Below are 27,572 nucleotides of genomic sequence, written 5' to 3' on the forward strand. Positions count from 1 at the left end.
TATTTACTACACAAACAGAGCAGCTAAAAATGAACATAAGGTCCTGCAGGGCAAGCTATGTGTTCTGTAGATATAAAATCATTGCTCATTAAGGAAAAAAAAAAAAATCAGATGCAGTGGCTACAACAGAGAACAGTTAAATGTGTAAAGAATGGAAACATATATCAAAATACAATCAGTTCATATTTTCTAGGGAAGATAAACAGTGATACTGATGCTATGAGTCTCCTATTTTTCATTTAGTAGGTCTCAAAACTAAATTATTAACAGTGGACCACTCCACATCAGTCAAAAAGACTGAACTGGAGACCTTTTGCCTGAGGTTAGACTCTCAGACACTCCAATCAGCACATTTAAACTCTTAAATATGATGCTGCCTTCAGTATTTTTTTTATCCAGCTTCAAGAGCAATTTATGAGCTTATGAGAGACAGATGTCCAGAATGAAAAAATTGACCTGTCTTTTTCACAGGACATGCAAACTTCAAGAACCTTGGACCTTTCTAATCCATCAACAAAATACTTGTCTTCAGTTGCCAGATGGATATTTGTAAAATAAAAATAAGACACACACACACACACAATACTGAGACTAACAGCTCAACAATGAGACAGAACTCCATCAGAATACATATATGTGCATATTCATGCAAGCAACAAAAAAAGGAAGATGTAACAGAAACAGTATCAGCTTAACACTGAAATCTCTCTGCTGGGTCATTTACCCAGTTCGTTACAATAATGAAGTAGCACAGGTGGGATAAGCAATTAAAAAAAAAGAAATAATGTTTGCTTCAAAGAAGATAGCAGAGACTACAAAACAAAATACTTCCATCAGTCAATAACTTTTTGCAATTTAAATGTATTCTTTGTGAATTATATTGTTCATTAACGACATACATAGTGTCTAGTCTAACTCTGTCAGAATAGCTAGAAATATTGGGATGCAGATTATGTTCAAGCTTTACTTTCCAAGTAGTAACAATGATAAAAATACATTTGAATATTTCAAAAGAACACAGGCTATTTTTATTACAAAGTGTATATATTGCTACATCCCAGCTCCAGTCAGAGGTCAGCAAAGCATGTTTATTTGTCTGGCTTCTATATATTTAATCTGTCTCCTTGTGTACCCAAGAACTGAATGCTGGAGTGTACACATCTAGAAAGTCAAAGTGATCCATCAGGCTTCAACATGATCTAACCAAGAAGAAAGCAATCACTGAAGCAGAGCTGTAGTATGTACCCTAAGCATCAGAGCTCTCTGTTGAAGTTGTCAGGAGTAAATGAAAATGTATATATTTAAATTACCACAACAGCAACAGAATTATCACTTTTTTTAATCCTTATCACTAGACAGTTCACAAAACACTAAACAGTTTTACAGGTAGTTGCTCTCTTTCCCTCTCACATATTTTCCTTTACAGAAAGTAACCTAAGAACATGCCAATCCCAAAATTTATAAGTTATAACTATAAAGGTAAATGACTAGAAGGAATAGACCCTGTAGTTATAACACTAATTTAAGAAATATCATTGAAGAAGACAGAATCACACTGAGTTATAACTTTGTAGTGTAACGAGCAGTGTTCAAAGTCCCAAATACTCAGAGGTGTAGCATTATAAATACATGCTTATGATAAAACCACCAAAATTTAACACATGAACATCATTATACATTTTTTTTAGTTTAACATAAACTGCATTCACATCCAAAGAGAACTGAAAAGCTTAAAACAAGCTTTGTAGGACTGGAAGGCTGAGACGGTTCAAATGAGCATTGTTTGTTGATTGTTGCTAAATCAGGTTTTAATCTTGCTTGAAAATCTTTTGCTCTAATAAAAAGGTGTAAAATATTTCTTTAAATTGACGTGAGCTCCCCTCTCAACTAACAGCAGTTTGGCAAGTCAAATGAGCTGGCACATCAGAGCACTCTATTAGTTCATGAAGACCAATAGCTTGTCTGTAAAAATTTTCAAGGGCCTAATGCACTCTGACAAATGACAAAGGTTATTAAAGGACAGCTTGCCAGAGTATAATTGCTTTGTGACTTTATCGCTATTAACAGAAAGAACGAACATTGGTAGAGACTTAACACCATGAAACATGAGTACAGGAATCCACCAAGATCTTGACTCAGCAAAGCATATAAGGACATTAATTTCACTCCTGTATTACAAAACAATTAAGAACATAGTTAAGCACATGCTATAAGCCTATAATTTAATTGGAGGAAAAGGCAGTCACCTTTTCAGGGCCATGACAGTCTACATTATAGTACAGACAGACTACTAATGATACACTGGTACATGTTTTCTATGGATGATGACAGGATTCTTACTAACTTTGCTGTAATCTTTACATAGAATCTGTTGAATAAGTTACAGGACAACTGAAATTTTGCAAGGACTCAGTCTTCACAGATCTGTTCACAACACGTAGGGTCTCTCCAAGAAAAAAATGGGGGTTTTACTGCAAACACCAGTTTCTCTATGTTTCTCAAAAATACTTACCAAAGCTGAGGTGTACATCACTTTATATTACAAGAGTTTAATTGTTTCAAAATAGGAGAAGGAACACCAGAGAGAAATCTGACAAGGTTAAAAGGAGACTGTGGAAAGGTTGGGGCCTAACACATATTAAATAAAAATCAATCAAGCTGACTTTTCAAGAATTACAAAGTAAGATATATCATACCACTGCTCAAAGGGAGGGGAAATGAGGGATAGGACTCCCAATCACACAGCAGCACTTACTTTATAGAGAAATGAAGTACTACACATTAACTCTTAGCTCCCTACAAAGCACTGACTCCTGGCAAAGTTAAGGCAAAAGAGTCGATGCTTTGCACCGAACAAGCTAGGAATTCACCATGAGCCTGAAGCCCCTGCCCTGCTCATGGGCAACACTTCCACTTACCCGTGAAGGTCCAGATTTTGCTTTTGTGGAGACAGCTGCACCTTCCTCTTCCTGTTTCTGCAGCAGCAAAACACTTTCAGTGAACTGATAGGAAGCATCTTGCCTGATGCAACACAGAACTGCCAAGTTTCAAACTGTTTTCTGAAAAGGCCATGTCCCACTGCAAACCTTGCCCCTGCTTCTCAAAACAGCATTAGTTGGAATGGCAAATGCATGCATGGCATATTCAGAAGGGTACATAATAGGAAAAAACGTTTACATACTTACATACAAAGGCCCAATCTACATGACAGGGGAAAAAAAAAAAATCACAAAACAAGGCATTGCTCAATATGAATACAGGCATCACAGTCAGCTTGAATCTGGTTGTATCATTAGGAGCTTTATTTTTTTTAGTAAGAGATGTGTTCTATAGCAGCTACTTAAATCTATGCTGTTCTTTCAGTAAAAGCGATGCATGGGGTCCTCAGACATTAGGCAGAGTGCAACTGGCCAACTAATACCAACCATTATTAAGCCCCAATTTGGACACCTCCACAATTGTTTCTCTGCATTTTGTATTTCCTTAGAGTTAAGAACTACAACTAAAAGAACTTCATGGAACAGTCATAAATGTTCATTTCTGACCTAACTTTAAAGGGAAATACTTTTACAAGGTTTGTGTGACATCCCCCTCTCCGGAATCATTGGTACACCCAGCAGCTACCAAACACTCAGCTCCTCAGCTCCTCCAGTGTCTCAGCCCAGATACCAGTACTCAGTCTGAGAATTTTGCTCAAGTCACGGTCTAAGACTTTCAGTGAGTTATCACCTCTTTTCTGGCACTCACATAACGAACCTCAACTCCTTTTTAGCCTTAATTCCTAGCATTATCCATAAAACTGCTGTAATCTACCCAACTTTACCAGTTAGCTTTCTTTTTAAGATATTCAACATTGGAATATCGTCTGTATTTTATTCATCTGCTTTCTTCTCTGTTGCTGATGACATCATCTGAACAAATATTGAGACTGGTCTTACAGCATTTCATAGACAAAGGCCATTTTAACTAAGTCAAATAACTATAAATGAAATATTGTTTGAAAACAACCAACTTCCATTAGGAGATGAGGCTGAAAGGAAACTTACTACCTCCAAATAAAGTTTGCAATTAAATGTTGCTGGAGCCAGTAAATCAGTACCAATACTATTCAGAAGCAGTTGGGAATGGCCTCCAGGTACATGGCAGACACTATTCTTGTATCAACCCACATGAAGAAGCTATGTTTAAGGACTGAAGATAATTTAACAACTTTCTGTGGCTAGCATCAATATTAAGATGCCCAAAGACAGACAAAGTAGAAAAGGAAAAGCAAGGGTGGGGTGGTGGTGATAGAAGGGAGAAGAATCTGAACCAATATTCTTTCAAGAATGATTCACTGTTTCTTTATTTGAACACACCATAAAAAAACAATCTTCCTCAAAACAGTTTTGCTTGGGTAATACATGATGTCATCATAAATCATGTTTTCCTCTTCTGAGTGTCAGCAGTTTTCTTGGACTTTTTTGCAGGAGGAGAAGAAAAAAAAAAAAAAAAAAAAAAAAAAAAAAAAAAAAAAAAAGAGAGAGACAGACCCTTCTTCAAGCTTTGGCAGAAAAAGGCTTTTTGTTCCTAAGACATTTGTCTTCACATAACCCACCACTCTCCTGTAGGAGTCATGCAATGAGAAAGCATCACAAAGCATTATCAAAATGCAAAGCCAATACCAATATAAAACTCCTTTCTACTCTTCCCAAACATGAACTTGTTTAATTGTCATCTTATTTCCTCTCCAGTTGAGTAAATGTGTATTTGCTCACATTTAAAAAAAGGATTAATCTAATCTATGCCAGAAGGACATTCAGACCATTCAACAGAAAGACAGCACTCTGACAAAAGTCATGAACTGAAAGTAAACAATATATTAATATTACAACGATAAGCATTCACCCCTCTCTACTTCTGTCCCTTCTTTCTGGCTTTCATGAAATTGTGTAATGGTTTTTGCTTCTTCTTAGTCAACTAATTATTATTTGTCCACAAAATATAAACTGATTTTTATTCTGATTACAGTTCTCCACAATGACCTCTGATTACTATACAGAAATCACTTTACAGGACTATGATGGTTGATGAAGCATTTGTGAGAAGTAACAAGAAAACAGGACAAAGACCTTAACATAAAGCCTAAGTTTAATACACTTCAAACTTTTATTATTGATGGGGCTTATAAATTATAATAAATATCCCAGTATTTACCTACCTCCTCACATATAAAATATACTTCATCTGTCTGCTTGGGCAATATAAAAATTCCTGAGCCTCCTAGCCTTTGTGACTGTAGCATGCACTTTTTTATATTAGACTTATCAGCTTTAACAAGGAGATAACAGCAACACGCTAATTTTTTTTCCCTCTCTAGTCTTCAAGTATGTATAAACTTTTCTGACATAGCACGTGAAAACAGATGCACCACCTACAACAGATTTGCAGTAAACAGACAAATACATATTTGTGAGGAAGTTCCACTCTAATGTACTGAAAGCAATAACTGTCCTATTGATTTAAAGAAAAGGCAAAAGTACAGTTAGGTGCTGTAGAGACATATGGTTGTCAGGCACCATACTATCAAGTGAGTGATACCTGGAAGCAGAGGAAACATTTTTGCAGTCACACATGTTAGAAGAACTTGTGGGAATAAAGTGGAAGCCAGCAAAACTGTCCAAAACTGGATCATCCAAGGTGGAAGTCAGGCAGCACAGGAATGATTTGAGAAGAACTGAGTACAGAGTAATCAGAAACATTAGCAAAATGGAGCAGCAGAAGAGTTCCCTATATTTGCAAACCAATATACTATCATTAGAACATATCAAAATAGGTAAGTTAAATACCCACCCTGCACTCTTCCAAAATCTCAGCATTCTGGTAGGGACAACAAAGCCTGTTAGAACTGATGGCATAGAACAGAATCCACTCATCAGGAGGTCCCAAACTACTAAAGAAATATACAACAGAGCAAAACAAGTTCTGCAAGCTACTTAAAACAGTCTGTTCCTAGTTTATAACTGAAATTTATATTCTGAAGACTTCTCAGGCCTTAGATTTCATTTTTCAAATGTCCAGGGAAAAATAAAAACAATGCAGGGCTCATGGTAAAGGGATCCTCCTTTGAGAAAATCCTATCTCTATGAAAGGAAGATAATTATAGCCCATATATAGCCTGGATGTAATAAAGTTACATAGGCATTTTCTGTGTCTTGTGATCAATGATGAGCTTTAGGCTGGACAAGCTCAAATCAGAAAAGGAAATATTGCTCCTTTTCTACGGTAATTTCAATTACACCATGAAGCTACTACATAGATCCCATGCAGTTACTGGATGCCATCTACATCCAGATTTGGCTTGGAGAATTTCAAAGGAATCATAGGCAATTTCCACCCCAAAACCAAACAAAATTCCCAGGAAATAAGCATCAGAGAAAACTACTCCTGAAACTTACCATCCAAGACACTTTTAGCAATTCTGAAAATAACAAACCATCAGTAAGACTGTACATTCTTACTCATTTCACCAGAAGACCTACATCCAACTTTACTGAAATTTAATCTTCAAGATGTTTCCTCTCCCAAAAGCCATGTTTCCAATACCCTTTTGAAAAGCTTCTGCTATTCTGTCTTGTATTTCAGAAACAGATAACATGCTCACAATTTTTTTATAACTATTTCAGTTTAAAACAATTTTGAGATTCTTAAGGATAAGTCAGCTAAAGGATGTCTGGAAGCATTAGAAAGGAAAAGAACCTCCTAACCACCACTGAGAATACTACTGGAAAAGATATTTCAAGACACAAAAAAACATAACAAAGCAAAATTAGTACAAACAAGGTGATATCTTAAAGGAGGAGGATATTTATTCTTACAAAATTCACCGTTTGTCTATGCAGCTACCAATATGTGGACAATGAACTTACTCAAAGTAGCCTATACATATTTGAAGACTATTTTCTTTCTTACATTACTTACATGCAGATATGCACGTAACTTTAAAAGCTCATAATATTTTTCATAAAAACTAAAAACTGTGAGATTAATACTCACTACAGAACAAATGCCTTCAACAGTTACTGTTCCAATAGTTAGAAAGCAAGCTCAGAGTTGCAAACATAAGTGTACAATTTACATCAGCATATAAATTTAATGAATACATGAGAATGATGGGTAGAGAAAGAATATACAATTGGAAGATAGAAAAATATTTCCCAGCACTCTGACAAAGTATTCTAACACTTGAAAAAGGAAACATTTTTTTTTGAAAAAGATCCCCCTCAATAATCCAAAATAATAGCACATAAAAAGTTTGCAGAGTAAGTAAACCAGAACTCAAAGTAATTTGAATTTACACACTAATCTGTGTTAATTTAACAGTAGAACCTGTGTAAAATCACAGATTCTACCTTAAACCTCATCCAATCATTCTACACAAAAATAGTGACTATAGGTAATTCATTATTAAAATAGTCTGAAGAACACCCAAGTGACCAAGGCACATAAAACCCAAGGACTTTCAATGAAAAGGTAATGCTAAACAATAGGAATAAAGCTTAAAATGCTGTTTACACACTGATTGCAAAGGGGAAAAAATGCTGAATTACAAATCTTAGAGTAGTGTTTCATTAAGTAAATTTTTGTATCGTAGTCTCAGACTACTTTCTTCTCCTTGGCTGAAATATTATCTGAAGAAAAAAAAGAAACTCTCAAACTAGCACAACTGAAGTTTTTACAGGTCACATGGGATGCCTGCTGCCATGCACCAGATGCGCATAGGAGAAAGAAAGTGGTCAACATATGATATTAAAAAATAGTGCAGTTTCAAGTATTTTAAACATGATGTCAGGTGCATTCAACAGGTCTACAAACGCATTACATTAGCCTAAATTTAGTAGGTGATAATTGAAATCAGAGATCCAGTCGTTACCACTGACATGTTTCTAAATACTACCCAATAAATTTTTGTCTGTTTCATATTCTCTATGACAGCTGGCAGTTGGGAGGGGGGGAATCACCAAAAGGATATGTGCTCACACACGTACAACGTTTCTGTATTTAAATTCTGCTATATTCCCTTTCTAGAGGTAATGTAACACTGACAATACTGTCATACAAACACACACTCCCATAGCTGAATTTTCCCTGTAGGGTTTACCTGGCATCTTGCAGTAAGCACTGGGGTATGGAACAGGATGGTATCTTAACTAGCTCCAATTGTATTTCCCACACATCAATTTTCACAATGAAGTTCAATCACATAAGAGATATGAGATCTTCCTACTTATCCTTACCAATCATCTCTTATTTTTTATCTAGGAAAGAAAGTCCACCAACAATACAAGATACAGTCTCAGTCCACACCTTTTTTGTTGTTACTGTTGTTATTTTTATAATTATGTAGCATTCAACCACAAAGGAACAAATATGAGAAAACCCTGATGCATCTGAAATAAAAAATTTCTTCCATGTCTACAATGCATTCAATTTTTCACTTTTTTTTTAGTCTCAGCTATACCATCATCTTGGTGATGCACCTGCTATGAAATAATATAAAGCGCAGCTAAGTAGCACATGAAAATAAACTACCTCTAGGATCACTACAGATTTGGCAGGTAGACAGGTGCCAACCATCACTTCTCACAACATGCAGAAGAAGTTTATGCAAGTTGGTATGAAGGGTTGAAAATGATACTTGGCATCTATAGATTAACAAGGCCTCCTCACGTCTCAACTTTGCCATCTGTAAGATGGCAACATTGTCGTCTTTCTACTTCTCAAAGGAAACTGAACTTGAGAACACACTACTAAAAACTGTGCCTGAAAAGATACACTTGGCACTTTGTGTAACCCAACCAATAGAGTGGCTTTTGACTGGAAATTTAGTTAGAAACAGCGAAGGCTAGTAACGGAAGAATAAGCCTTCCACTAATAAAATTACAATTGTTCAATTTAGGCACATAAACTTTTGTATACAAGCAGCAAACACTTCTTAAACCTCATGGACTATAATCTTTTAAAATGATGTCTAGAAAATGAATTCCAAAGAACTTCAAAAATTCTAGCTCTTTTTTCTTTTTTTTTAAAAAAAATAAAAAAAAAAAAAAAGTGGGCTTTAAAGAGACAAACCACCTTCTCTCTTCATATTCTTTTTTAAAGATCCATTTACAAAACCACAATATTTCCATCCAGTTAAAAGTAAAAAGAAGCTGTATGCTACTCATTCTTAGCTTTTTAGACCCTAAGACACAAAAGACCCATAAAATTACTAGCATCTATTAGAAGTACTAAACTTTGTAACTTGCCTCAAGAATGAAAATTAAAACTGCTATCAGCATTAACCACAGACTGCAGTAAAACAGTCAGGAGGCATCTTGGAGATAAACATAGTTATCAAAGACAAAATTTGAGTGCCCCACATTAGATGGTGGGGATGGGAAGGAGAAACAGCAGTTTGACATTTTTTCTGCTGCTCTACTAGTTGCTAGAAACATTAGAAAATACATTTTTATAATTATAAAAACAAAACACCAGAACAAAACAAAAATGAACAGATGTCCTACTAAGTTATGAATGACAATTCTACCTGTATTAAGTAGTATCAAAACTGAGAACTTCTAAAATCTACTATATGAACAGCTCTATTTAAAATGCAAACTCAAGTAATTTTAAAATTAAGACTTTAAATAAATTGTTTAGAAACATCTTGTCTTGAAACTTCAATGCAGACAGTCTTCCTACAGATCAAGAGTTAGTTCTTCACAAGATTCAGTCAACATAGTCCTCAAAAACCCCAAAGTTCAGACAGGGTTACTTAGAACCCAAGTCATAGGTCATTCTGGAAGGAGGGGGGCACACGAGGAGTGTCCTGTAGCACCTATAGCATATGGTTGTTAAAGTTGCTGAAGATTAAATATGATCTATCTTTCTTACACCTTTTAATCAAAACCCAAAATGGCAGCCTTTTATAACATTGTTCTATTCCCCTTTTCCACCTCCTCCATTAAAACATTTTCCTCCTCTCTTTTTCACTACCTGATATTAAAAAGTCATTTATTGCAATAAAGGGATTTAGTGATTTGGGAGTAACTTTTGTATACTTTTGTGCAACCTCTAGACACCCCAGAACTATGTTAATAATTTTCTTCCTATTAATTGTCTCATCAACTCACAGCTGGCTATGCTTTTTATTTCATTATGCTATTCATCAATCTAAAATAGAACTATAACAGAAAAAGAAATTGGAAAGGAGCAATTTCAATATTTCAAAACAGATGCAAATCAACACCAGAGATGCTGCACAGCATATTTTTATCAAGACAATTCTATACATGTCTGAAAAATGAACTTGTAATAAACTCATATCCTGTGGAGGTATGCTTTTCCTTCCACCTTATGAGCTAATTATGCCAACACAACATAACGTTTTCCTAAATGCCTTATAAACTGACCCAGTTACTCAGAAAGTATTATTTTTAAATTGATGTGATAGATGCAAAGTGGAACGTTCAGATTTCAATTCTGGCACCAATTCCCGGATCCCCTTCCCAAGTAATTTAAGGACTTCCTCCCGCTAGTTTTTCATATTCTTTTAACTGACATTTTATCTTTATACAGTATCTCAGCAGAATGAACATGCACTAAAACAATGACAGCCCTTCTTTGGCTGTCATCTCTCATTCTGGCAAAGACAGATGTCTTACACTGGCTTATGCCAATAATAGAGCCGACAAAAAACAACAGAGACTACCTGCCTCTGATGTAAAGGCACCAATTCACATTTGTGACACTCATTTGTCAATTAACAGATTTCTTCCATTGTTGACACATGGGACTTAAAAGATGTGGGCTAGAATGTGATGAATTAAAAAAGACAGATGAGTAAGCTATGAGCTGCAAAGTAATACTATAATGTGCTTTAGATAGGAATATCAACTGACACCCCTGACAGGCCATACAAGGTTTTATTTCATTTTGCTCTGTATCTAGGCTTCATACTTTGTCTTCTTTGTTCTCTTTTCATCAAGCTCCTAACATCTCATTCTGACAGCCAGAGACATTTAAGGCACTTTCGTTTCAAATGCAAGTTAGCGTACTTGATTTGTCATTAAAATGCAAAACGATTGCCATTGCAGGTAAATGTAGGTATGCTTAAAAGGTTGTATCTGCAAAGTAAAAGCTGAAAATGGTTTCTGGCTGCTTTGCTTAACTCTTTCACCAGCCTCAGAGTTTTTCCTAAAGGCAAATTTTACCTTGCTCTAATAGAAGTGTAGCAGCACCTGCAGTTTTATACAGGGTACATTTTAGTATATTTAAATAACATAAAAGCTTGAAGTTACTATGTCAAGTACAGAGAGGTACTGTCAAGTTTACACAAGGAGCCTTAGTATGATTTACATAAGAATCTGAAACGAGTCTATCATGCAAAAGCTCTCTGGGGTCAAAGCTCTCTCTACACTCATGCACTCTGCTAGCTAGACACCAGTGAGGAAAAAGCTGGGATTTTTTTTGTTTTAAATATACTAGTTGTGGTTGGTTTAGGTGGAATCACCAGTGAGGGAATTTTAACAGCAATTTACTTTCTCTGTTCAATGATCACTTAGAGACATGAAGGCCTTAAAATAAATAAATAAATAAAATGCTCTGTAGCAAGAAGACAAGGAACAGATTTTAAAACATTGCAGAAAAATAGACCTGCACAGGATGGAAATGACTAACACCTAGCTGTCTACATACATGCACAGATGTGAATGCACTCTAGAATATGAATAAGGTTATTTCTATTCAACTGGATGGATTCAAACATCAAGGATCTCACATGTGTTCAGCATACAAAATCTAGTGAAAGGAAATATCTGTTATTTTCTGCAAGTGGTAAAAGAGTTGAAAAGCAGCAGTATAATTTAGGTAAGCAAATTTTCTTGACACAGGTAAATTCAGAGATGATTTTAGGAATTTACAGATGAACCTTTAACATAAGTCTGTACCTTTGTATTTTTTTTAAAAAAAAAAAAAAAAAAAAAAAAAAAAAAAAAAAAAAAAAAAAGGGTGTTAGTAGGGTTTCACTCCACTCACTAGGGTACAGAAGCCTTTCTCCTTTTTTTTTTCCCCCTAAGAATGAGAGCTCTATGGAAATTTGCAGGACACCTGATTTAGATTATGACCTCACAGTGCCTTAAACAAGAGGTACAGAACCTGAAACATTTGATGTCTCTGAGTATACAATGAAGCTTACTGACCAATTCTGACACTATTCTGACTACTGCTAAAATGTATCTGCTACAGTAAAGGATTTATTTATTTGTTCCAGGTTATATTATAGTAATAGGCTATGCTGTAAATACAAGTATCAACTTTATAACTACCAGCTATCTTGAAGACCTTCAAGAGCTACTTTTTCAGCCCACAATAGTCTTCATTGTTTTAACACACTTCTGTACCTACACAGAAAGAAAATTAAAAAAAAAAAAAAAAAAAGAAGACAGTACCTGAAAGCCAACATCACCCCTTTACTTTGGTTTAAAATACTAAAGCTACAGCCACCAAGATTTTAATCTGCTGTACTAAAATGCACAAACACTTGCCCATTCACTTTTAGCTCAATACAGACATACATCCTCTCTTCCTCCATTTACCAATTAGTAGAAAGTGAGACAAATGACGGTCAAAACAAAATCTACAGTAATGCATTCATCTCCTTACCTTTAGAAACTTTTCTGTTGCTCAGTCATTTAAATGCAGGTGAAGCTGTTGCAGTGACCAGTCTGTAATTCAGTGGCAAAGTAGTGGCCCGCATTAAATGGGTTGAGATAGATTCTCATTAGATATGTCCACATTTCAAACATCCTATTATTACTGGTAGTAACAGACCATTTGTTGATATGACTTATTTAAAGGAAGCCAAAGAATTAACAGCGAAAGACATCAAACTGCCCTCTGACATTCCCCACTTAGGCTGGAAGATAATTTTCTAATTGTGCACCTGGTAGAACTGGAACCAATATTGTACAGGAACGAGCTAGCTAACGCCTGGCTCCTGATTACAAGCAACACAGTGAACAGAAGAGAGCATTCACAAAAAAGCAAGAACCTCATGATTTCGTTCTTACACCCAAATCTCTCAGCAGCACTTTGGGCGGCCTTCTGCTGATTTAAGGAGCTGGAAGCAGTGGGGAAGAAGAAAAGAAGGCACATAGTGAAAAAAGGAAGCAAATTTGACACATATACAGCCTCTCACTTGGTTGACTAGTTTCCTTTTCTTCGAAAACATAGTATTTGACAATTTTTTCACAAAGCCATTCCAACATAATCACCTTCACACATGTCCTGGTTTTGGCTGGGACAGAGCTAATTTTCTCCCGGATAGCTGGTACAGTGCTGCGTTTTCGATTTAGTATGACAATAATGTTGATAACACACTGATGTTTTAGTTGTTGCTATGTAGTTTTTATCTGAAGTCAAGGATTTTTCAGTTTCCCATGCTCTGCCAGTGAAGAGGTGTACAAGGAGCTGGGAGAGAGCATGGCCAGGAGAGCTGACCCAAACTAGCCAAAGGGATATTTCATACCATAGGACATCATGCTCAGCATACAAATGGTGGGACTTGGAGGTGCCAATCGCTGCTTGGGGACTGGCTGGGCATCAGTCAGTGGGTGGTGAGCAATTGCATTGTGCATCACTTATTTTGGATATTCTAATTATTTTTATTATTATTATTATTGTAATTTTAATATCATTATCATTATTAGTATTATTATTATTATTTTCTTCCTCTTCTGTCCTATTAAAATGTCTTTATCTCAATCCACAAGTTTTAACTTTTTTTCTATTCTCTCCATCGCACTGGGTGGGAGGAGTGAACAAGCAGCTGTGTGGTGCTTAGTTGTCAGCTGGAGTTAAACCACAGCAACACATGACTGTTTCTGTGCTATTCTTAAGTAATTCACTGTCTAAAATAGTGTATTAAACACAAGATAATAGGTAGAAAATGTTCAGATCCTGGAGCAGCTGTAATTTTAACTTACACACACTGGACTGTCAAATTATCTTAACATAGCTGTTAGAAACACAGTTTTCTGAATAGTCAATATACTGTTAATCCTTGGCACATCTAGAACACCTTTCCTTCGGCTTTTAAGTGCTTTACAATAATAAGTACACTTTATCACTTACATAACTAGGTCAAGTTTTCACCTTTTCTCTCCAGCGAAAAGGTCTTGAAAGTCCTAGGAGCCTAAAACACAGCATCCTCATCCAGTGATTTTGTAGCTACGTGGCCTTGCAAAGTCATAGCACTGTAGCAAGTCTCGGAGCCTTCACATCTACAATGGTTCCAGAACAATTCTGAGGCATTTCCTTGTGCTTTAAGAGATTTTATGCTAAAGAGATAAAATGCATTTTTAGCATTTGGTAAAAGAGAACAAGACCAAAAATAGATGAACAGAAACCTCAAATCACTGTCACAAAAATAAAACTTCCCTAGCCATATCCTTATCATAAAAAGCTGCTTTGTTGCTCTAAGTAGGTAAATGGATGCTCCTAAACACCTAAGGATTTAAAATTAAAATATACTGGTCTTGAAATCATTAAAAGAAAATATGTTAAAATACTCATGATAAATAAATATCCAAAGTAATTACTAAAGAAGTCATTTAAGTCACCACAAGTACATGCCTCTCTTATAAAGAACACATGTTAACTTTGATCTTCAGACTAATGGTTGCAAATGATAATTTAAAAAAAAAAATATATTAAATGTAGGTAATAGGTACCTTTTCTGTTAAATTCATAAACTGAGTTGCCCGTTTGCATGTCTGATCATAGATTAATATTCTAAGGGAAAGGCAGTTCACATTTCTGAATGTAATTTAAAAACATTGAGCAATATGATGTCTTTCCATTGGGCGTATTCACAAGGAACAAACAGCACCAGTCAGCCCACCTTACCAAATGGGAAATGTAGGGTTGGCTCACAAAATATGAGCCACATTTTCGCTATCATTAAGTATATTTTATACCCATCTTTTAACACTCAGAAAAGCAAGCACTGAAAAATGGTGCTTAACGCAAATTAAAAAATTAAGGACTGAGCATTCGTACTCAAAACAGTTATATCCATCCAGTATATCATGTAAAATTGAACCAGTTGAGAGAACTGGGCATGTAAGTCTCATAGTAAAAACAAACAAACAAAAATTCCCCCCAAAAAATCCCCCACAACTTTTTTAATTCTCTTGTCAGCTTTAAAAGAGAAAAAAAAAAAGTTTGGACTTGACAAGTAATAAGCTAAATGTTGTCATTCTAGCCTTCAGTGCAACAATATCAACAGAGCAAGAGCCTGACTTTTACCAAGCCAAAACACAGCGAGTTGCTATCTATGCCAAACACCTCTTAAACTGAAATATGCATCAGTCACCACTGGACTAACACCATGCTGATGTAACTTTCTTCATATCAGCCTCAATAAGAACTGATGCCAAGACCAATACTGAATACTTCTGAGAGCTTATGGAGGAGGGAGTGAAGAAGGGAGTAGAGAGTTTAAAATAACAAAAACCCATAAGAATGAAGGTAGGTTTGGATAAAGTTATGAAAAGGGAGATAGAAGTTTGTAATTTCTTGTTACTTAAGTACTTTTTTACTCCATGACTGTTCCTATTCTGATCCAATTCCTTCAAGGTTAGTTATCTCTCCGAATCACCCATCTCTGAACTATTGCATCTTTTTTTGTTAGTAACATGTAATATGTTCTTTCTTTTTAGGCTGAGTATGAGAAGATTATGACAAAATGCTGAATGCAAGTAGACCAAATACTAGAGTATCGCCCCCGAATTTTTATATATTAAAAATATAATTTATATATTATAATATATAAGGCATTCTACATATATTATAAATATGTTTATATATATAAGATGTTGTCTTGTGTGTGTGTTTCTGTGTGTGCACATGTGTATTAAATGCCAGTAAACTACTGACAACAGCACGCCACACACACTATGCTTTTTATGAAAAAATGAACTGGAGGTGTGCACACATTCAAGTACTGCTATCTACCAGTACAGCTCATATATCAACTGCTCAGGAAAAACATTAGACACTCAAGCACTTGAAGAGAAGCTATTCAAGTTTGGTCCAACTTGCAAGAACTTATCATCAACTTCACTTGAGTTTTGAATGGATTACAAATTATCCCCTAACATTTGTATCTCTTATTTGTGTTCTTTTAAAAGTGATTTCTATAGTCTTTCACCATAGCAAGGGCTCCTACAAACTTGATCAATGAGATGGTTTAAAATTAACAAATTCATACAGTTGTATTATACAAAGCACATTCACTGCTACCACTTCCAGACTCAGTGGGCAATTAAGTTAAAAATAGAGAAGAAATTATAAAGAAAGGAAATGATCTTCCAACTCTACCAGTGAGCAACTCACTCAAGCAAGCATAGTCAAAAAGAAAGACCATGAGAAACGAAACAAAAACAGAAATAAAAACCATAAAACTTCACATGATTGCCAGGGATAAAGCCTGCAACTAAGCTAAAACACTGCATTAACTATGACCTTAAATACAGTATAATTATTGTATAGCATGTCTGGCTTGACATGCTGGCTCCTGAGCCTGAGAAAAATGCATGGCCCTTTTGCACTTCTATGCTACTCACTCTTCATGCTTGCATGAGCTAAGGGTGTGGGGGGTTGGATTTTTAATCTGAAAAATCATCTCCAAGATAATTTACGTAGAGATGATTTATGTAAAATGCAAGATCTTAAAATGGCACAAACCACACAAGACAACATGTAACAAACAAACTATGCATAAACAGAAGCTTTGTAAGGATTTTACCTGCCAAATGCCAATTACCTATTTGTATCATGACCACTCAGAGGTTTGTTGAATACCAGAGGACACAGACCCTTCTTACTCATTGACTGGTAAGCGAAACTGGATCTGTAACTAGATGCTGAGAATCTTGTGTATTGTATTAAGGAGAGAAGATACCTTTCAACAAAACAGAGAGGGAAAGACAAAGACAATAGCTCCAGGGTTAATGCAGGTTCTTCCCTTCAGTCAAGCTCCTTGTCCTCAGACAACAGTTATTTCTGTAGTCCTTCGCTCTTGTTTCACAACAGCAGTGATGAGGAAATACTGTTTTAGAGTAAGAGAGATTAAGGAAGTCAGAAGGCAGGAACGGTCCATCTGATTACTATACTTACAACATATTTTTTATCATGCCTTTCTCTTTAAACCCCAGTACTCTTTAAAAGGAAAAAAAAAAAAAAAAAAAAAAGGTAGGTCTGAGTCTTAAAATCCAGACAGCCATAGACTATGCAGAAGTCACCAAGACATTAATTGCAAACTATTGTCATTCTTTTAAAGCTAAAACCAATGCATCAAACTATTTCTCCTCCAAATGCAAATACTTTCCATAGATTGCAGTAGTCTTCCATTTATTAACTATTTTCTCTCAACCTGACACAGATTCCTGTCAATCAGAACAGAATTCAAAAACAAAAACTAATTTTTGTTTAAGAGTGATTTCAGTTCTCAGAAGAGGAGCTGGATTGACTGTGCTCCATGGACCCAGAGAACAAGCACAGACTGTGTGGACTTAAGTCTCCGACATCACTCCAAAAACCAACTTTAGTCTCACACAGGAAAGCAGGTCAAGAGAAAGCAGTTCACTCCCCATTCATTCAAACACAAAGAAAAGGATGTGATGCAAACATCAGTTCACTGGGAAATGCTTCACCTCAGTCAAAATGTCTTAACAGCTTTGAGTCAATGGATGCTTAATATGACATCCACCTGTGTTCAAGTCAACACACCTGTGTTCAAGTGTTCAAGGAGTTTGTTACTCACCTTTGTTCAGGAGTACAGATTTCACCTTTACTCATGATTGCCAACAGCCCCTTAGAGATGGATGTCACCAAAAAAAAAAAAACAATTTGCATCATCCATCACAGCAATATTCACAAGGTATATTTAAGGATGTAACAGTTCAAGCTCACAGCCTTATTTTACTTAATGTCAAATTGTGCAGTACGTTTTAACATTTTTACCAGATTTAACAGCTCTAGTAATCCTCCCAAGAATTCTCCACTACACAATATGAACATAAATTGAACCCCCACCATAGGTTCAGGTAACCAGCTTTTGCCCAATTCTGCCACATGATACAGTCTCAAGACAACTCCCTCCACAATGTTAAGCCTTCTTGACAAAAGCAGAAGAGAAAACAATCTTAGGTTCTGATCTGTCAGATAGGGTAAATCAGTGGATAATGGCCAGCACTGGGGGTCAGAGGTATATATACTACAGGGTTTTCACAGTCCGTTAGTGACTACGTGGCCGTAAAAAGTCACACAAGGATCAATGGACAAAAAGAGAGGCTGTTGGGTCTAAGGAAGATAACAGCCACCAGTATAAGATTGAAATACAACAATTTATACTCTAAGTTTGTTCTTATATATTACTGAGTTTGGAAAAATAACTTATCCATCAAAAAAAAAACAACTTAGATCCCTGGCACATACTGAAATCAGTGAATACATACTATAAGCCATTAATTTGATATTTTTTTAATTTAGTCATTCACTGGTCCCCTTCATATCAGCAATAAACCAATGACTGCAAATAAGACACAGCAGGAAAATATAAGAGTCACAGAAACATACATAAATACTACTTTGTAAAGGCAAATATTCTGTAGTCAGAAAGTATTTAAAGATGATAAAATAACAGAACACAGACATGGCTATTGTATGTGAGACAAGGTATACCTTGAAAGTATTTTCTAATATTATTTAAAGTTTTCAAAGGGAAAAAACAAGTTTTCCTTATACATTACCCAGATCACATCTGGTTCCTGTTGAAATGCCACTTTTCAAAAGGGAGAGGCATGGTGGGAGGGAAGAGGAGGGGAAGAAGAAAGCAAGGAGTAGGTTTAGTTTTGATTGTCTATCAACTATCAAAAGCAGAATTAATACTTGAAGTCTAAAATCCTTTTTGTTACTAGTAGTACCCTCCTTCCATTTTTACTATATACATACACCTATAAAACTTCATCTTGTACAACTCCCTAGGTATTTCCCATGCAGAAAGCAAACCCATCATTGTACTTGTCTTCAGTCCATCTAGTAGGATAAGACTATTTCACAGTTCTTTTAACAGAAAGATAATTATGCATAAGGTAATCCATAGTGATTAATAAACGTATAAGACTTCATCTGAAAGACTACTATATCTGTAAATTTAGAATAATTAAAATTATGCCTTGTATATAAATACTTTTTTTTAGCAAATTGATTTCCAGCTGAATTGCTTCTAAAGAATTATGTGTTAGTGCACATCTATTTTCAGACATTCATAAAATTTCAATATTACTTTAAAAATATAATCTTGTGCTTACTGGAGGACATCCCTTATGGGCAAACTCTAAGTACCCACCTCAAACTATAAGCCTAATCATTTGAACTTGATACATTACTGCAACAGTAAGAAAAGAATTATCAATAATTTATACATTTCAGGTTGCTTAGCTGTGGAAAACGCTATCTCTTTGTTGAAGTCCCTAAATACAGTTCCATTTACCTTGAAACAGTGAATTATTTCAAATATAAAATTTACAAACATTTGTAAATCATTGTTTTTGTAGAGTAAGAAAAAAAAATCTCAGCTACTACTGAACATCTCTTTTTTTAAAGCAATACAAAATCTTCAATACTTAAACATACTAATTCTCTTTTCACATAGTAAACTGTGGTCATGCTTGAAATAAAACAAAAAAACAAGGCAAGTGAAACAGATTAACTGCATAGCTCCAATACACTTACTTCAGACAACATACTATAAATCATCTTGAAACAAAACAGGCAATTATAATGTGCACAAATGTTATGATACTATGCATCTCTACTGGTCCAATGGTTCTAAATTATTGAAACTGATGGCTGAACAAGGGCATATTTTTTCAACACACTTGGATTACTTGAACGATTTTAATTCTTTCTTTAGCTATCCAGTGCTGTGCAGATCTCTCTAATGTCAATAAACAAACACATATGTAGTCTGAATTATCTAACAGACATCTAAGGGGATTAAAATATATGACAAAAATATCCGTAGCAATGTGTGTTGTTTGTAAGGAATCATGACTTTTTTTTTCCCTTCAATACTGTAAGAAGCATCTAAAATTAAAGGGCATACATTTTCAAAGCACTGAGTTCCTTTCTCCTAACCACCACCCCATATTTCATTCCTCTTCACCTCAGTGTAAAAGAAACAGGAGAGCCATAAGACAGAGTCATTTCAAAACACAATCAGTTATTTGTAAACAACACTTTTTCTCCTGCAGAAAATCTGCAACCCCTAGTTGCAAGAAAAAGCAGCAAGTAAATCAATTAGCTTCCTAATTTCTCACCCTCATTTATTTAGCTCTGCACTGTATTTGTCGTAATTGACTATAATTATGTTAATTACTAACTCCAGCATAATTACTATATTTATTGTCATTGAGCACACTATGTACCCAAAGCAAAGCTGGCATTTGTCGGGCATCAAAAAAAAAAAAAAAAAAAACCCAAAAAACCACACAACTGTCGGGAGGGGTTTCTCTGAAAACTGGCTGATATACCTTCAGCAAATGAAAGGGCAAAAGAGATTTCATGCAATGCTAGTTTGAAAGCATCGGTTCATTAAGGATATTAATTTTCTGATAACTACACATTTAAGCATGACACACTGGAGCAGTATCTACAGGATTTAGCAATTATTAATGCGTGACAGTTTCAAATGCTAAGTGAATCAATTAAACAGCAGCATTCACAATTTGAGAAGAGATAACTGCTTCATAACTGCCTAAGACTACAATTTTCACATGACAAAAAAGGGCCATTCAGGCTCCTTCAAAACCTGACAGGTCAAGAAAGAAGTTTGAAACAAAAGCACCTTATAACCATCATCTCTCCTCTTTACTTGTCAGATCAACTTTGCTAGTGTCTCCGCTGAAATGGCATCACCATGCCAGCTGCCACAAGGTGATTTTTCATGTCTTGTCAAAGAAATCTTTTATTCTATTTGCTCTGCATTAACATGTTACATTTATTGATCAAGCCCTTTCTGCAGCCACAGCAGGGCACTGTGCTCTTATGCCTAAGGGGGCTTTGATGTCCTGGTGACATTCTAGACCGAATAATGCACATACTAAATGGATTTAATGCAGAAATGTGTTTGTGCATGACAGCTACATTAATAACAGCCCCTCACACTGATAAATATGCAACGCTACGATTAAGAGTTACCCAATTATGGTGAAAATATTTTTCTACCTTATAAATAAAACCATCAAAAAGTTTTAACAATAGTGCGTTTTCTTCAACATTTTAAAATGCTATAGAGATCAGTCTAAAGGCTTTTAAAAAAAATGTCATGCTTTGTTTTGAATTCTGGCTTTTATTTCCATCTCTTTTGTTGTTCGTCTTCCTGTTCTACATGTCTTACTGCTTCACAGACTGAGAAGGTGGCAAGGAGGAAAAAAAAAGAGCCCCATAAAACTGAAGCCCAGTTTCAAACTGCCACTTGCATATACCCCCAGGCAAGAAAACAGTAGGCAGAAGAGAGAAACAAACAATCTCTAGTCCACAGAGACGATATTACAAAACCTCAATTTTACAAAAATCATGGAGGAACATTCCAGACTAGGATTAAAATTCAAGGGGATGTTTTCATACATATACCCTCTTAATCGGACAGTGGAAAATATGCACAAGCACACACTGTGCAAATTATTCATGCTTCTAGCAGAAATAATCTGCACCCTAGAGAGAGGGAAGAGATATCTGTATCTCCATGAGCACAATTATTGGATTAATCCTCCCTCATTGGGCAAGATTAAAGATGCACTCTCCTTTTCGGCTCATAGCTTAGACCCAGAAGAAATCTCTGTAAGTAAAACAACTTGCATGTTTAAAACTACTGAGGGCAATATTAGAAGATGGACTTCTCTGAATTGGACTGTAGATGTTATTTTTAAAAACACAGCACCTATCTGTACAAAAACAGTCATATTTGTTATTCAAGCACTGGACTGTATTTAGCTTTTAATGTAAAAGGAAAAATTTGGCACAAAGTTATCCAAGTTTTTTTTCTCTCTACAAGACAGCAAGATAAATCTAAAAAAAATCTTTGTATTTCATCCAAATCTCTACTCCCTACCTACATTACATCTTTCCTAATTATACATTCCTTTTTTTATTTTCACCAGTGATTATAATTTACCTCTTTTTTCTAATGAAATCTTTAACTTCCAATGATTAACAGTAATTTTTCATTCCCCCTTGAAATCCTTTTCAGCAATGCCTTCCAATAACACTGGCACATCAGTGACTTTCCTTCCCATACTCCATGCTTTCATTAAATTGGACCCAGATTTCCACATATTATGAAACAAAATAGTGGCCTTTACAGTACTCTATTATCAGGGAAGGCTATCAAATACAGTTGCCACAAGAGATTCAGGAGCAGATTTCCAAAGCAAAACATCTCTGTTCCTGAAACATGCCTTACTGAAAATACACAGTGTAAATAGTTCATTTCTAAAATAGCTGAAAAACACTAACAATATCAAATCAGAAGAGCTGCTACAACTGAGGCCATTTTATGATGACCATGCCAATAAAGCTGCAGAATCATAGAATAATTTACGTTGGAAGAGGCATCTAGAGGTCATCTAGTCCAATCCCCTGCTCAGAGCAGGGTGACTTCAAAGTTGGATTGGTTGCTTGGAGCTTTTTCCAATTGCACTTTGAATATCACCCAGGATGGAGATTCCACAGCCCCTCTGGGCACCTCTTATACTCAACCTTTCACATAGTGAAGCATTTCCTTACAAACAGTTGGAAATTCCATTGCCAAAACCTGTGACAACTGCCTCTTGTCCTTTTGCTGTACATCTGACAAGAGTTTGGTTCCATCTTCTTCATAACCCCCCCTTAGTCCCAAAAAGAAACAAAAGACATTAGAAACTATTTAAACAAAATCTGTAAGGAAAACAGCATGAAAATAAGTCATTCATAAGTGGACTATAGCGGTCTGGGGTTGAAGGATTTCTGTCCACTAGGGTGTAAACAAGGGACAATCCAGTGGCACTGTACCTTGCTCATTACAATTAGAATGCTTTTAAGTACACATTAGTTTTTCCCTTTGCCTTATACACACCAAATTGGTGTTACTCCTCTTTTTTCCCCGACATACCCATAAAAAGTTCCCTTTTGCCATTCACCTCTATCCTTCCTTTCTCTCCCAGGGAAAAGGGGAGATGTGTAACCATTGCGACTGGTAACAGTCACTTGGCTTTGGCTGCCAGAAGAGAGGTGGATCCATGTATCACTCAGTGTCATCAAGGAGAGACACTAGTTATTGGTCAAAGGCAACCAAGAAAGACAGTTCTTTTAAAGAGCAACTTTTTTGTGACTATTTAATCAAGTATTGTTATTAGATTTACACATCTGATGCAGAAACAATTAAGCATCTACATAGGCCCAAATTTTTCTTAGTAACAAGGAAGGTGTTCTAGCCTGGGAAGAACTCTGAGGTCAGAAAAAAAAATCGGTGAAAAAAAAAAAAACATCTTCCTCTCTATTAAACTGCCAATACAAAAGAACTAATGACAACCCTCCCCTCCTCCAATTTAGTTGTCCAGTCCTGTGTACATTTATGCGTTTACATCACACACATGAAGAAAAAAAGAGAAATCTGAGTAACAAAACCACCACACATAAGAATATTGAATCCACAAAAGTACTCTTCTTTACAGAAAAAAAGAAAGAAAGAAATGTCAAAACAACCAACAATTAGAAGATATCCCTAATTTAAAAAAAATTATTATCAAAAAAAAAAAAAAGAGGGCAGGAGGAAGAAACTCCATTGTTTGTACAAAACAAGTTGTATTTCCCAGAAAAACACAACAGCATCTCTTGAAATATGCTAAGGGACAAGCTTGGCCAGAGTTGTTTGTGTGTAAGTCACAAAATATAGTATGACTAATTCTTTCCCACTAACAGCATCAGTCAGACTTACCACCTTTTCCTATTCTCCAGTACACTTGGATAAGTCTCTGAAAACACACCTTTACAGTGGAAAGCCTTAAATAGCAAAATAATTTACCTGGCTCTATACTGACTTCTGCAACAAAGATATCTACATTATAGTGGTATCAAAATCAGTACAATTCACTAAAGCAATTGTTCAATCAAGTATTGCATTATACCAGTCTCATAAGAAAGTTTTATGACATCCGTATCATACTGTACAAATACATCTTTCTGACAAGAGTCTCTTACATGGATAAGCGTGTGTGTGCACACAGTAAAGACTGCAGGTCTACAACCGCACACGACTCCTGGTTCAGAACAGAGAGCACTGTCTTGTAAAAAGTTTGCTGCCAACTGACCACAAGGTTTAACACATTACTACAACAGACAGTTCTCTTTCTCTCCATGCAGCTACACCCATTATAGCAACATCAAATAACATGACTGCAAATACTAATGTCCACAAAATAATACTAAAAGAAGAAAAATCTTCCCTCTATGCTCAATTTCTTAAATTCTGAATGTAACTGGTAGGTTGTCAGAAATTCTGTTGATACTTTTACAGAACAGAATTTATTGTCTACTACAGGAAGATGATTCCTTCCCAAAATACAAGTGGTAGTAGCCATACTTACAGAGAATAGGACACAGAAACCCTATGTGCAAAAAAAAAAAAAAAAAAAAAAAAAAAAAAAAAAAAACATTTTTAAAAGGTTGGTAAGTACTTATTTACTGCCTAACACTGAGAACAGGTAACTGTTGAATATTTAAGCATTTCTCTGGCTTAAATGTGGGCTAAAAAATTAGTGACCACTGACATTTTATTTTTTTTTTCCTTTCAAAGAACATACATAGTCTCATCTAATAATGAATCACATTATAATAAAAACTAACATCTTTACTGCAAGTAACTATCATGCCAGCAAAGCACAATATTCTCTTTATTTTTTTCTTAGATTTTGATCACCTTTGATCTTCTTCACTCAACTTGTGCTCTTACCAGTAGACAGCAAGTTCTTATAGAAAAATCAAACTTTTTTGAAGAGACACTTAGTTTCTTCCCCACTGAAAACAACATAAACTAAACTTTTCAAATTATGCATTGATAAAAATCATAAAACTCATCTCTATACTACAACACTGTCAGATTTTTCAAGCAATAATATTTGTTTAAAGATGACAATGATCTTGCTGTTTACACTTGCTTCAACAGCTGTCCAAGACATCTCTTCTATATTCACATTCATTTAAGGCTATTACATTTATTCTACATCTTACCTAACTGCCTCTATAATATGCAAGCACAGTGTTCATATATGAGTGCAGACCAGCCTGAACAGCTACTGTATAAATACTTCATTCTTGGTTTCTTAGAGCTGTGATAGGTATACTAAGCATATAGAAACTATTACTGATCTTTAATTTAGTATTAGCTTCCCTAAGCTAAAAATAAAAAAAGAAAAAACAAACACACACACGTATCAAAAAAAAAAAAAAAAACAAACCACAAAACAAAAACAAACACCTCTCCCCTTCCCTCAGATCTGATTTCTGGCCTTAGAATACTTTTACATCAAGCTATCCTACATCAAAAGTTGATTGCAGCTACCCCAAAACTAGCATTTTCTCTCGTTTCCCCACAAAAGGTTTTAACACACTTTTTTTTCCCTCCAACACCAATAAAATCAAATTGTATTCCTTCTGAAAAAGAGGCTAAGGGATAGTGTTTTGGATAGGGAAGGAAAGGATAAAAACAGATCCGAGAAACAGTTAAGTTCTCTGTGAAAACATGAACTAATGACTTAAAGTTTTAAAGTGATATTTTTACAGCTAGATTTAACGTTCTTGCATTAAATGAAAGGAACAAACTTTTTTTTTTTTCTCCAGAGGTAGTAGCTCTAGAGGTGTAAAGAAGTAGTCGTCTTGTTGACAATATGTTAAATCTTAATACCCACACAGAACTTGAATTATCTTAATGACAAAATGAAAAAATGCCCATTTGATTCCCTCCCCCTTCTCCCTTCTAATTACAATTTCCACAGACATAGTCATCAGCCAGAAGACAGTAACAATCCACAGGTTGTTTAGTGTCTCCTTTGCTCTGCTACCTCTTGCATGTAGAACTCAGTCCTTCAGAGTTGACAGTGGCTCAGGATAACACTTATGAGTGTTAAGTAAGTTAAAACCAGTAGTTGTTCCCCCTAGGAGAACAAGGCACCAGCAAAATACTTTTATGTGTCTTACTCCTCACAAGCAGACTCTAGGCTTATCCTCAATAACATAAAAAGGAACACTCAAAAGAGTCCAATCCTATAACTGAAAAACTATGCTTTTTCTTAAACAGACAACTACACTCGATTCCCTTCTCCCTACTGACCTACAGAGCTGCCTACCTGAAAGATAAAGGGCTGAACCTCACCAGGCTCTCTCACAAGGATTAAACAGAAAAAGATACTGTAATAACTAACAGGAATACTACAGAATTCTAAATCAATCCATACATTAAAATAATTAGAATTTATTTAAAAATTCTAACTGCACTTAGTTGTAGCACTTAACTACACAGCTTCCCAAAAATAAAATCATACAACAAAAACACATAATCTGAGAAAAGAGTATTACAAACCATTTATGGTAATAACCAGAGATCTACAAATAAAAAGAAGTGAGAGAAGCACACACTTACTTGTATTTTGGTTAAGAACAACTCAGTTTTGATCCCATTCTTCACTTCTTCAGGTTAATGATGCTTATTTTCCATTTTGAGCAGAGAACAAACCATAAGCTCCTCACCAAACATCATTTGTGTTAACACGAGAAATTTCCAGACTCACCTGGTTATTTGTGTTTCAAGTGTGCAATAAAAGAAGACAAACATTGCCTATAAAACAGCGTCGCTCACTCAATAACAACTAAATGGACCTGACATTTATAAAATAATATTAAATATTCTATTTTTGGAGATGATGTCCCATATTGCACTTGAAAATTTATACATTGCCACATACCTTAACAAGTTGAAGCTAAGATCTAGTCTTTTTGCCATACGTCCATATTTTGTTCCTAGGAATTCTGGAATTTCTTCACAGTCTTGACTAATGAAGGACACCTGAGAATTGGAAGCAAAAAGGAAATATTTTGTAAGCAGATTATTTAATTTCCTGTCCAGATTCTGTCTCATTGATCCAATAATACACAATAAATATTTGTGATAGCTTAAAGCTATATCACTTTTACTGCCACAGAATCTATCACCATCTCATTTTCCTATTGATACAGTCAGTTTATTATTTATTACACCTATAGTCTTATGTACAATTTGTTGTCTCCTTTCAGGTAAAAATAATTTGATCAAAAACAAGCATACAACTTTTTTCAGACAGCCATGTAAGTCTTAAAGATTTCTGGTTTAAATACCTATCATGCTTCTCCTTATATCCAAAATACTTGTGAATGTCTTTCCTCTTTTTCATCCCAGCCCATCTAACCTACCT

The 27,572-nt window shown here is 35.3% G+C and overlaps 1 long non-coding RNA gene across 3 annotated transcripts; it reads right to left on the bottom strand.

Moving 5' to 3' along the window:
- Positions 1-27,190, bottom strand: LOC113481431. 3 transcript variants are annotated; one of them, XR_003398680.1, is made up of 6 exons: positions 27,087-27,190; positions 16,988-18,854; positions 14,176-14,360; positions 12,685-12,746; positions 5,833-5,932; positions 1-5,716 (listed from the first exon to the last, which is right to left on the bottom strand). It is a non-coding gene; the product is annotated as an uncharacterized LOC113481431 (long non-coding RNA). The 3 variants fall into 3 exon arrangements; XR_003398681.1 differs by having other exon boundaries at positions 16,988-18,868; XR_003398682.1 differs by lacking the exons at positions 12,685-12,746; positions 14,176-14,360.
- Positions 27,191-27,572: the final 382 nt, after the last annotated feature.

Source organism: Athene cunicularia, assembly GCF_003259725.1.
Source record: "Athene cunicularia isolate RWA chromosome 6 unlocalized genomic scaffold, athCun1 chr6_part1, whole genome shotgun sequence".
In the NCBI taxonomy this organism is placed as follows: Eukaryota; Metazoa; Chordata; class Aves; order Strigiformes; family Strigidae; genus Athene; species Athene cunicularia.